At 40.6% G+C, this 13,329-nt stretch overlaps 1 protein-coding gene across 10 annotated transcripts in view; it reads left to right on the top strand.

Annotated features, from left to right (window-relative positions):
- The window catches only part of DIRAS2 (DIRAS family GTPase 2), a 157,466-nt gene that overhangs the window by 80,942 nt on the left and 63,195 nt on the right, over positions 1–13,329 (top strand). For 3 of the 10 annotated variants that reach the window (XR_002727029.3, XR_002727027.3, XM_023195269.3), the window contains one exon: positions 12,260–12,527. The exons of the other annotated variants lie outside the window; for them this stretch is intronic. The gene's annotated coding sequence lies outside the window, so the exon portion shown is untranslated. The remainder of the gene's footprint in view (positions 1–12,259; positions 12,528–13,329) is intronic. 10 annotated transcript variants of the gene reach the window in all.

Genomic DNA, 13,329 nt, shown 5'->3' with positions numbered 1-13,329 from the left:
ACACACATACACTCACATTCACACACACATATCAAACACATATACCTATGCTCACACACATGCACTTAACCCCCACACACCACCCATACATACACAGATACTTTGCGTGTGTAGTTTACATATACTTTTTATTAATTATGTTTAGTTACAAATCTCAGAACTCATTTTGTGAGGAGAAAATACACATTCTCCTATCGCCCTTGCCGTAAGTGTTGCTTTATACAGTAAATGGGTCTTGAGAGTTGAGGGAATTCTTCATACACCCTAATGTGCTGAAGCTCTGCTCTGGTTTGAGAATGCGCTCTGAATAAATTGACGAACTTTGCTTTCTTCACAAAAGACACTTGATTGGAGGTTGCCATCTAATTATTCTGAAAATACCATGGGGCTACAAACTTTAGACGACGCTTCTCTGCCCAGATGACTAAGGTTTTTCAACCCTGTCATATCCCCCAGAATAGAAGGAAGAATTTTCTCTTATTTAAAGAACTGTAGCCAATAAAAATAAGTTGATTAATTTAATATAATCCATATTTAAATTGAGCTGGATGATAATTCTTAGTGTTGCAGTGTAACAGTGTAACTGAAGGGCGTAGATCGTTGTTTAGAAGAGAACTTTATATTACACAGATAAAATAATTTACTGGTAATTTTAAACAGTCATAAAAGGAGATATGAAAAGTGTTTTTTATTGCTTTTCTAAAAACCACACATTCATGCAATGTGTATGTATGTGTGTACATGTGTAAAATTCTGGTAGAATAAAACACATATATAAAAATGTCTTTAACAAAATGATAATCCCAGCCTATGTAGATCTCTTGTACAGCATGGTGCCTATAGCTAATAATAATGTATTGGACACTTGAAATTTACTGAGAGCAGATCTTAAGTATTCTCATCCCTCTCTCTTTCTGTCTCTCTCTCTCTCACACACACACGGAAACTCTGTAAGGTGATAGGTTAATTAGCTTAATTGCAGTAATCATTTCAAAATGCATCAAACCATCACATTGCACACCTTAAATATACACAACTTTTGTCAATTATACATCAATAAAGCTTGAGAAAAATGATAATCATACCCCAGGTGACTTTTTTTTGAACATCACCATTTGCATATGGGATTAGTCTAAGTACATAAATTCATTTGATTTGAGTCTTACTTTCACCAAATTAGCTTGATTTAGTGTGAAAACTGACCAATTTTCCTGGTAGTTTGGAAGCTGGTAAAAATTACAGCTTTTAGTTTGAGTGTGTGAAAGAAACTTTTGTTTTTCAATATGCCAAATATATTTATTTTTAACTCAGGAAAAAAACATTTTTCTTTAGCTTAAGCATGATGTATACTTAAGCAGAATTTGATAACCTACTTGGATTCCAACAATGGTTTTAAACCTGAGATTGGTCTCCCCTCATTCTTAGTCAAAAGTGTCTATAATGTATAATATCTTTATTTTTTAATTGTATTTTCCTGGTTGCAAGAAGAACAAGAGAAACCAGGAGGTGATCTGCACTCCTCACCAGCCTGCAGTCCCAATTAGGATAAGTGATTGCTCTTGCCTGGTCCTGAGTTCCAGCTGGCATGACTGAAGGGCGTTGCTGACTCCATCTTAGGCTTAAGGCACATTGGAGTTTGTGCTTGATGGTTGAAAATGTGCTTTTAACATCGAGTAACATTTTCATTTTCAAAAATAAAAATTGTCCTCTCTCCTAGCTGCTCAATTTGCTATGTAAAACTAGGGAAACATAAATGGGAATCATGGCCTGAGCTTTACAATGTTAGGAACATTTTAACATTATTTATGGCTTGTTTAGGAGACTTTCTTTTAAAGAGAAAAGCATGCGACTGATTAATGAACAAAAATAGCTTATGCTTCACACAGGTGACTGTTCTAGAATGTTGTGTTTCTTTCTAAACCCATGCCTGGAGGACATGGTTCCAAGATAGTCATGAAAATGGAGAAAAGGATTCTATACCCCTATATTTCTACAGTCTTCTAGATATTTCTAGAGCTTCTTGCTAAGCCTCCATAATATCCTCAATTCTGTTTCCTGATGCTTTTCACTACACACATTGCCCAGGTCTGCTCATCTGCCTTGGAGCTCACTGGGTGACAGAGGGGATTAGAGAAACTGATGTTTTTGGATGCTGGTTGTGCCAAAATAAGGTCAAATGTGTTTTTAGTGCAGTAGTAAAGCTCTACATCTTTTGAGCTGGGTGATTTTGGACAAGTTACTTAACCTCTCTGTACCTGTCCCACATTATTAAAATGAAAGGACAATGATAGCTTCTTCATAGAGCCGTCGTGGAATTTAAACAAGATCATACAAACGCTTAGAGCAATGCCTCTGCAAAGCAGAAGTTAGTACGATGAGCTTTTTTCTTTTTGTTTCACTCTTATAGTGCCAAGAAAGATTTTCTGAAGTGGCAACAATTAGCATGAGCCCTGACTCTAGGATCCTCATTTACTGTCCATGGTGCAATGTACTGATACCCAAATCTTGTATGCAATCAAACACAAGGCAGACAGATGCCAGCGAGGTGCTGGGGGACGGGGAGCCAGCCTGCTCTGCAACCCTCCCACACCTTCATCTCTTCCAAGTCAACACTTGCTAAAGGCATCATCGCAACGTCAAGGTTTTTGCACTCACTTATATGAGCCAGGGCTCCCAAAGCTGCCTATTTAGAAAGGAGACATACTGAGATATAAAAAGCTTCAGAACATAAAGTGTTAACTGCAGGCAAATGCCAAATGCTTGTATTCATAAGAGAATCACATAAAAACAAAAATATGAGAGCTCAGCTTCTGACCATCTTTCCAGGTCTTGGGACCGCACACCGGTGTTATTAGCCAACAACACATTTTTTTCTGCTAAAGTGACCAACCAACACACCTCTGGGACTGAAAAGCATGCAGTCTATTGGGTTCTGCAATTCAAGTCATTTTATTAATTCAGATTATGAATGCTAATCAGCTTTTCAAAAAATGTTGTTTTTCCAAGCAGAGTTTTAAAAAGTGTTAACTCTGGGCTATTATGAGGATGGCAATGAAGCACTCCTTAAAAATCTTTACTTATGCAAAACTATTGACAAAATTGTAAAAGAAAAATTAAACAGAGGATGAGGCTTATGAGGCAGGGGACATAGGGCAGCCAAGCAGGCTGCAGATGGACACAATACCGGCAAGCAAAGAAGAGCCAGCTCACATACTTAACATACCTGGAGCCAGAAAATTACTGCTGCTCCCAGGGCCAGGACCTGAGACCCAGCTTGCTCTCCATTTGGCATTCCTTGGTTTCAGATCTGTGATCTTAAAGCAGTAGCAAAGATTACCGTAATTGCTGCTTATCCACTGAGATGAGTTTTCTTGTAACAAATGAGATATTATTTAAATTTATTTTAGCTGTTTTGTGGAAATTGCTTTATAACTCCAAGGTGTCATTACTGGTTCATATAGCAACACAATTGCTGTGTGTATTCTCTGTAAAGAAACTGTGAAGGAAATGGGTATGTGTGTCATGGGCCATTAATAATAAATGAGGCAAAAGCAATTTGCTTTGCACATTTGCACATACTCATTTATATGCCCTTGCAGCAGGTGTGTGTGTGTGTGTCCTCTTGTAATTGTGCTTTTATACCAGAGATTTCTGCATGTGGCTCCTTTCAAACCTGATCCCCAGTACCTGCTCCAGCATAATGATGCGGTGGTTTTGGGCAAAACATTTCTTTTCCTCCAGGCCTCAGTTTTCTTATTTGTAAATTCAGAACTAGCTAGATCCTGAGGCCCTTTTGCACCCCTAAGCCTGTGTCATGCAGGCTGTCCTGCCTGCCCACTCAGCTGTGTGAATGCTGGGACTCATTTCCACAGTCACCAGAGGAGAGCCTGCCTACAAGCACAAGGATTTCTTTATCCAAATCATAGCTTTAACACATTTTCTCTTAGCCACAGCTTCCTATCCCAAATGGAAACTTCTGTACAAAATTTAAGAAATGATTCCATAACTGAGGTTTTAAGAAAACCTCAGGAGAAGCGAAGGTGACTAGAGTCTAGATAATGGGACACAATGATTCGAAGCCATAAATGGCAGTTTTCAGGCAGGGCTTTACAACTTGCTCTTGGCTTCAGGTTTCTCACCTGGAAAAGGTGCAGACACAGCCTGCTGACATTAGCCAGTCACCTGAACACTTTTACTCTGAAGCGAGATGCAGTCTGGGGACGGGGAACGCACATGCTTTGCGCATGGTGACACAGCAACAGAATTTCTGGCCTCAAGAACTCCTAGCTACAGAATGAAAAAGAGGCCCAATCCCCAGCCTTCTGGTGTAACCAAGTCTGTTTTCCAGCATACAGCTGTCCACCAACCCTCACATGTGAGTGCCAATAACAAGGCCCTCCTCCTGGAGCCTTATAGGAGCTGTTTGAAGAACCTGTGCTCACCCATTCCCCTCCTGATTTAGAGACCCACTGAAAAACACAGGATTAGAGAACAAGTCATTAGCTTAATTACCGGACAAAGCTGGCTTGGAAAATGTGGTGAAGATGGGCAGTCCCCATGGCCCTGGGGTTCAGGCCTGAATTAGGCAAGGTGCATGCGTACACCAGGACACAACCCCCTGTGTTACTCGGGACAAGCAGACCTGAAGGTGTGGGATCAATGATTTCTTCCCAGAGCACCTGCTTGACACATGACTCCTGAGCCCAGCAGGAGAGGCTAGCAGAGTAGGCAGGAGCTCTCCATGAGGAATCCTGAGTCCAGGAAAAGAGGATGAAGTGTCCTTTTGACCTCTCAGCACCATATTGTTTCCTCAAGCCTGCCGTATAAATTTCCTCCATTGTGACCTGGTCGTTGCAGACCAGCCCTCCTGTGGTCCCAGAGAAGGGATCTGAGCCCCTGCATTAGTAGTTGCCTTGCTGTTTGCGTGAAGCATCAACTCAGATCCTCTGTGTTTGGTGCAAAAAGATTTCCAGAGAGACGTATCCTCCTCCTCTGTCTTATTTGCTGTTCTGCCTTGACCACCATCTGCCTGGGATCCTCTGTGCCCACCTCTTCTTTTATGTATCTCTTTGCTTCGTGCATCTTGGCTCACCCTGGTGCTGTAGATAGCACAAGATTGGTTTGCTTGGGCATTTTTTTTTTTTTCAGATGGAGTCTCGCTCCGTTGCCCAGGCTGGAGTGTAATGACCTGATCTTGGCTCACTGAAACCTCCGCCCCCTGGGTTCAAGCAATTCTCCTGCCTCAGCCTCCCTAGTAACTGGGGTTACAGGTACCCGCCACCACCATGCCTGGCTAATTTTTGCATTTTTAGTAGAGTTGGGTGTTGCCCAGGCTGGTCTCAAACTCCTGACCTCAAGCAATCTGCCTGCCTTGGCCTCCCAAAGTACTGGGATTATAGGCATGAGCCACCGCGCCTGGTCTGCTTGAGCAATTTTTAAAAAGGAATGGGTTAATTATCTTTAGATTTCATTTCATCTATTTATATTTTTTATGTGAAAAGCATGTTTAGTCTTAGATCTGCCATTTTTACGGTATTTTCGTCTGAAAGCTTCCATTTTTGCAATTTGCTATTTGATCTGTGCTTGTTTTATGTTTTTTTTTTTTTTTTTTGAGGCGGAGTCTTGCTCTGTCGCCCGGACTGGAGTGCAGTGGCCGGATCTCAGCTCACTGCAAGCTCCACCTCCCGGGTTTACGCCATTCTCCTGCCTCAGCCTCCCGAGTAGCTGAGACTACAGGCGCCCGCCACCTCGCCCAGCTAGTTTTTGTATTTTTAGTAGAGACGGGGTTTCACCGTGTTAGCCAGGATGGTCTCGATCTCCTGACCTCGTGATCCGCCCGTCTCGGCCTCCCAAAGTGCTGGGATTACAGGCTTGAGCCACCGCGCCCGGCCTGCTTGTTTTATGTATAGAGGATTGCCTATGTCTGATTTCTTTCAGAAAATTTGGAAGTCATCTATCTACTGAAAAAAAATCAAAATATTTCACACCAACATATGTTTCTTTGACTTATTTTGAAATGGCTGCCAGAGGGCCAGAAAACAGAAGTGACTCTGCAAGCCTGGCTTTCGTGGGGGGAAATTTGCATCCGTAAATAAGCTGCATTAATACGGTTGGGCTTTCCCTTGCCTGGATCTAGGAAAGACAAACTGAGTCTAACACCTTAAATATCTGAAATAAACATTTACCTTCTATTCTCTCTGAGGGCTGCTATCTGTGAGGCTTTATCTACATAACAAGACCACCTTTACCAGCTAGGCCTCCTTTTCTCCCCTTCCCACACCCTGTCCTGCCACTAAAACCTGATTTACCACCATAACCTGTTTTTGGTTATGCTCTGAGCCTGCAATCTTTCTCCCAACTCAAGGTAGTATGGATTGGGTCTTCATTCTGAAGCCTCCTATGCCGACATATTAAATAAATTTGTATATATTTTCTCTATTAATCTATCTTTTTGAGTTGATTTTTCAGTGAAACTTCAGGGGTCCAAGGGCTCTGCCCTGTTAAAGCAAGATAAGTATGGCTTGAGAAGGACTCTGGTACTTCTATATTTGAGTCCTTGTGGATGAACCATAACCTCACTTAATAGATAGAAAAGATTGAAAACCTAACTTATGAGTATGTCCTGTAACAATGGCAGAGTATTGGCCAATCCCAGCAGCTATACTTCAACCACTCATAGATTGCCAAGTGTTCAAACTGTGTTCAAATAAGACAAACACCAACCCGTAACCAATCCTGGTGTTTCTGTACATCACTTTCCTTTTTTTCTCTATAAATTTGTTCTGACCACGAGGCATTCCTGGAGTCTCTCTGAATCTGCTGTGATTCTGGAGGCTGCCCGATTCATGAATCTTTGTTTTTTTCTTGATTATACTCTGTTAAATTTAATTTGTCTGAAGTTTTATTTTAACAGATCTGGCATTAGAGATGGGATTCGAAGTAAAACTCTAGAGACCCCCAGGAATACTAGGTGACCAGGCAAGGTACCTGTGGAGCCCGTTGTGCTCACTATTCTCTTGATTGTAACTAGAGGTCATGGGTGAGTTTTCTCTTGGATTCTGAGCTCCACTAACTTGTGTTTTGAGCTCTCTGAGTTTACTTGAGGAATATTTAGATTGGATTGGGTTCAAGATAGAATTGGATTTGATAATTAACTGGATTGGATTCAGTTAGAGGCTTTCGACCTCAGGTAGGTACCTTATTTTTAAAGTGGGTTCATCTCAGTCCAAGAAATCTGGGATTCCACTTTCCGAGATGGTAGCTAGTATCATGTACAAAAATTATGGGCCCGGAATGTGTGCATTTTTAGAAAAGTGGGTTAACCTTACTAAAAAAAAAAAAAAAAAAAAAAAAAAAGCTTAGAATTAAGATGGCCACAATGGGGAAGTTTTAATTTGGATAAATTTATTTGTTTGTGAGGCATATTAGAAAAGGGGGGATCAAAAACCCCACAAACAGTGGGACATATTCTTACATATTCATATTCATGGGTATGCAGAGGCCTCTAAAAGACTAAATGAATCAAAATTTGCCTCCTTAAAAGATTCTTTGCAAGAAACAAATGAAAAGCTTAAGCCACAGACTAAAGACATGATAAAACTACTCTAACTGAACTAACCTCAACTGTTCCTTCACTTTATCCATCTCTACCTACATACTCTGAGTCCACTAACCTTTTATTTAAATTATGTTTTTCACCCTGAAGATGATGGAAAAAAGGGAATTTAGGCAGATGCCTTCTGATCAGTCAGGCCTGTCTGCTGTAACTACTTTCACTGCATGATCTAAAGCAGCTTAGAGCCATTGTGAAGGACTTCCCTGACCCAAGGAAAATCCTCAAAAATTTACTGAGGAATTTAGAACTCTCCTAGGAGCTTACTATCTAGGACTTCCTGACATTTACCAATTTGTTCACATGATACTGGGGTTGGTGAAGCTTGGAGATGGATGGCAGCAGGAGAATGGGATAGACCTGAAGAGGATATTAAACACCCCTCCAAAAGTTCCTCAGGGGAAGGATCAAAAGCAGCTAGAAAAATTGCTGAAAACCTCTTGAATTCAATTTCTAACATTTTTCCACAAAAATATTGATTGGTCCATCATCCAATCATGTAAACAAAAAAAGGATGAACTGGTTTCAGATTATAGAACTTGCTTAGGATCATTGTTTGTGAAACATTCTGGGCTCAAAGTACGGCAAGGAGTATTTCCTGTAGGGACTGAAATGGCATTAAGTGCTCTGTTTATAAATGGACTTGGTCCTGAAATTAGTTGTTTAATTAAAAAACGTAAGCTGGGATGAGAAGTTACAGATATGATTGCATTGGTGGCCTTGGCTGAACATTTTGAGAGGACTCAACAGCAAGAAAGAACTCAAAAGGCTAACATGCTTATGACCCTTCAATTATGATACAGCAGTTATGAAGGGACCAAAGGGACCTTCTCATTCTCATTTTAAATCACAACCAAGAGGTCTAGAACAAGAAGTTCTTTATCCCAAGATGTCTGCCTTTATTGCAAACAATCAGACACTGGAAAAGGGATGTCCACTTTTATATCAGTCCACAAATAAGCCTCCCTATAGGCCAAACTGTTTAACCACAGAGGAAGCCCAAGGTACCTTAGTCCTTCTGATAATAATCAACACTGACAAGGCTCTGAGGGATTCTCCAGTAAATTGCTCCCTGTAATACCTTTGAATGAACGTGGAGAAACAGGTTAAAATAAATGGGGAGTCATGTACAGTCCTGGTGGATACCAGAGCTACTCTATCTACCATAAACCCCACTTTAGTAGGCCAACAAATCCCACAGAGTAGAAAGATCATTTCTGTGGTGGGGGTTTCAAATCAAGTTCAAGAGGTTCTCGTATCTGAACCCATCCAATTAACTTAGAGGTTCTTTTCAGAAAAACACACTTTTATTATGTGATACTGCTCCAGCGAACTTGTTAGGGTGATATTTACTTTCAAAGCTAAAAGGGCACACAAAATTTTTTCTCAGAGAGAGAGCTAATCTTAGCATTTCTTGATTCTCCTGAACCAGAATTGTTATGCTGTCTACAGGCAGAAGTTAATAAGATAAAAACTTAGGCCTGTAAAACCCCTGATCTTTCCAAAATACCTAAATGCTTATGAGCCTCTTCCCCAACTAATATAGAAAGAATTAAAAGTATAGAACCAATAAAAGTCCAAACAGATTATTCTAATCCTTTGCCTAAATTATTCCAGTATCCACTAAAACCTGAAGCAATTCAAGGGCTCTCACCAATTGTAGAAGATTTAATTAAACAAGGACTCAATCTCATGCACTAGCCCTTGTACCACTCCAATCTTACCAGTTAAAAAACCAAATAAGTGAGGTTGGGGATTTGTTCAAGATGTATAGGCAACTAACAGAATTATAATACCAAGATTTCCTGTAGTCTCAAATTCTAATGCTTTATTATCTAATGGACCCACTTATTCCAAGTGGTTCACAGTAATAGATTTCTGCTCAGCCTTCTTTAGCATTCCAGTTCATAAAGGGAGTCAATACCTGTTTGCCTTTACTTGGAAAAATCAGCGGTGTACCTGGACTGTAATGCCATAGGGGTTTATGGAAGCCTCTTCATATTTTTCTCAGGCATTTCATCAGGACTTAATAACACAAGTTTCCTCAAAATTCTACTCTCATTCAGTAAGTAGATGACTTATTGTTATGCTCTCCCACTGAGTGCTCTGAAATCGACTCAGTTTACCTTTTACAGCAACTCAAACATAAAGCTCACAAGACTTCAACAGAAAACCTTAAATTTTCAGAGGAAAAGTCTACTATTAGGGACATGACTTGACTGCTGATGGGATTTTCCTCTTACCTGAGAGGATAAAAACTATCCAAAGTTTTTCTTGACTTGCAGCCAAAAGACGATTAAGAGGCTTTCTTGGACTTGCAGGATATTGCAGATCCTGGGTTCTGCAATATCACCATTGTATGAACTCACTAAAAATGCTATACCAGAGCCTTTACCTTGGGAAGATGGTCACGAGCAGGCTTTCAGCTAAATAAAGTTGGCCTTAGAACAGTCCCAGCTTTAGGACTTCCAAATTATACTAAACCTTTCTGCTTGTTTGTTCATGAGCAAAACAATCAGGTATTCAGTCCTTACTCAAGAACATGGTGATACACATAGGCCCATTGCATACTATAGCCTGCAGTTAGACCCAGTCACTAAGGCATATCCTAAATGTTTAAAAGCTGTAGCAGCAGCGGCCACACTGGTAGAATCTTCATCAGATTTGGTTTTAGGAAATACACTTAATTTGCAAGTCCCACAAGCTGTGGAAAGTCTATTAAATTCCAACCAAACCCAGCATTTTTCAGTAAGTAGATTAGCATCTTATGAATTACTTAACCTTTCTCCTTCTAATTGAGATCTAAAATGCTGTAATCTACTTAACCCTGCTACTCTGTTACCTCTGCCTGATGATGGTAAAGACCACAGCTGTGTAAGTGCAGGGTCAGAAATAGTGGCCCCTCATATTGATTTACAGGATACTCCACCGGATAATCCTAAATTGATACTTTTTGTGGATGGGCCCTGTGCTAAAAACTCAGAAGGAAAATATCAGGCAGAATATGCTGTTACCACCCAAAATTAGTTAATAGAGAAGGGAACTCTTCCTCAACTTAAGCAGCCCAACCTGTGGAACTTTTTGCCCTCACCCAAGCTTGTCATACAGCTAAGGACAAATCAGTAAACAAGCTAAGGACAAATCAGTAAATATTTATACAGATAGCAAACATGCTTTGAGAGTAGTACATTATTTTGGCATGATATGAAAACTACCAGGGTTTCTCACCTCTAGTGGAACCTCCATCAAAAATGGACTCCAAGTAGATGAACTCCTTCTGCTATCCTGTTACCATTGCAGATTGCTGTTATTACAATTGAAACTCATACTTGTAGAACTAAACCTAAATATCAGGGAAATGCTTTAGCAGATTTTTATACTAAATCAGCTACTCACATTGTTAAGATTTGCAATCTGAATGAACTCCAGAAGATTAATCCAAGCCAACTTCTTTATGATGACTTATTTCAGAAACAGTGCAATGCACCTGATTTGGAGGAAAAAAAAATTGACATCTAAAAGGATGTAAGTTTAATGTGAAGAATAGACTCACAGAGGGCTCAGAAAGCTGCCTGGTCCTCCCTGAGTCTTTGAAGCTTCCATTGTTGAAAGCTCTGTACTCCATAACTCATTGTGGAACAGATAAAATGGTCCAAATTATGAAAAAATATTGATTATGAGTCTGACAAGTCAAACATTGGTTATAAACCATTTTAGCAATTTTGGACTCATAATCCTGGAAAAGCAATCAAAACTTCAGGTGGTATATGTCTACCACCTGATAGACCAGTTGAGCATTTACAGATGGACTTCATTCAGTTGTCACCTTCAATGGGGTATCAGTGTGGTCTCGTAATAGTTTGCGTGTTTTCTGGTTGGATAGAGGCCTTCCCATGTAAGAAAGCTAATGCTGTGACAGTAACTAAGAAATTATTAGAAAATGTTTTTCCTGAGTGGGTGTGGTGGTTCACGCCTGTAGTCTCAGCACTTTGGGAGGCCAAGCCGGGTGGATCACCTAAGGTCGGGAGTTCAAGACCAGCCTGACCAGCATGGTGAAACCCCGTCTCTACTAAAAATACAAAAAAAAAAATTAGCTTAGCCTGGTGGCAGGCACCTGTAATCCCAGCTATTCAGGAGGCTGAGGCAGGAGAATTGCTTGAGCCCAGGAGGCGGAGGTTGCAGTGAGCTGAGATCAAGCCATTGCACTCCAGCCTGGGCAACAGAGCGAGACTCTGTCTAAAAAAAATGAAAATGCTTTTCCTTTATGGGGGATCCCTGTAAAAATTTCCAATGATGGAGGAACTTACTTTACTGGGCAAGTTATAAAGCAATTAAATAAGGTGTTACCAACACAGTGGCACTACCATTTTCCCTACCACAAGGCAGTCTTCTGGAAAGGTTGAAAGAACAAATGGTGTATTAGAACCTATTGGCAAAGTTAACTGAATCAATTGGGTTGCCTTGCCCAAAGGTACTACCTTTGGCTTTAATGGCAATTCGATTCACTTTCATTGGAAAATATAAGTTGACCACTTACGAAATAGTCACTGGAATGCCTATGTCCCTAAATAATACCTCATGCTTCTCCTACTCTATTGTACTCTGATATGACTAAATATTGCAAGGCTTTAATGTATTATGCCAAAGTATATTTCCACCAGGTAAAGTAAGCTTTTCGAGATCCACTAACTGAGGATAATCAAACCTTCCATGATCTGGAACCTGGAGACTGAGCCTTCTAAAACTGACATCAGAGGAAAACTGCTCTTGAACCTCACTGGAAGGGCCTACACCAAGTCCTTCTCACCACCTACACTACAGTGAAGCTTCAGGGCCTTGGATCTCAGGTCTATGTCTCACAACTCAAAAGGGCTCCTTCAAACTCCTGGAACATATACCTGTTGGAGACTTTAAGGTAAAGCTGACCAGGGAAATCTCTCCCTAGAAGCAGACAGCATCCTAGTTGTGGACAGCTTTCCCAAGATCATGGATCAAGACTTAGCTACCATCATGAAAGCCTTATGTATTTTTCTGTTTTCCTCATTTTTTGTTGCCCTAATCCTTTCCTAGAGGAAAACTCATGGCTTTAGCTTGAGCGTATGCTGTAGAACAAAACCAGAGTAACTGTTGGGTTTGTGGGCTAATGCCAAAAAAATCAAGAAACTCTTTCACTGATGCCAATCCCTCTTTGTGTTCCCAATGAGAGTTACCCTGAAACTCCAAGGAAAGAATGAAAAGCTATTTTTTTTTTTTTTTGAGACAGAGTATTGCTCTGTCACCCAGGCTGGAATGCAATGGCACAATCTTGGCTCACTGCAACCTCTGCCTCCCAGGCTCAAGCAATTCTCAGCCTTCCAAGTAGCTGTGACTATGGGCATGCACCACCATGCCAGGTGATTTTCGTATTTCTTGTAGACAGGGTTTTGCCATGTTGGCCAGGCTTGTCTCAAACTCCTGACCTCAATCAATCGGCCTGCCTTAGCCTCCCAAAATGCTGGGATTATAAGCGTGAGCCACCGCACCTGGCCTGAAAGCTATTCTTGATATTCTAAATATCACTGCTACTTGCTTTCTTACACTCACTAAAAACAACACTCTAACTTTTCCAACTGACAACTCAATCATTACCAAATATAAAAGGCCAATCAATTCAAGTGATTCCTGCAAAAGGTATATTGTGCTTCCAGGCATCATGCACTCAAGATTTTGGAACGACT

The sequence above is a fragment of the Piliocolobus tephrosceles genome, chromosome 14, assembly GCF_002776525.5.
Source record: "Piliocolobus tephrosceles isolate RC106 chromosome 14, ASM277652v3, whole genome shotgun sequence".
Lineage (NCBI taxonomy): Eukaryota > Metazoa > Chordata > Mammalia > Primates > Cercopithecidae > Piliocolobus > Piliocolobus tephrosceles.
This window is presented reverse-complemented; position numbering and strand designations above follow the sequence as displayed.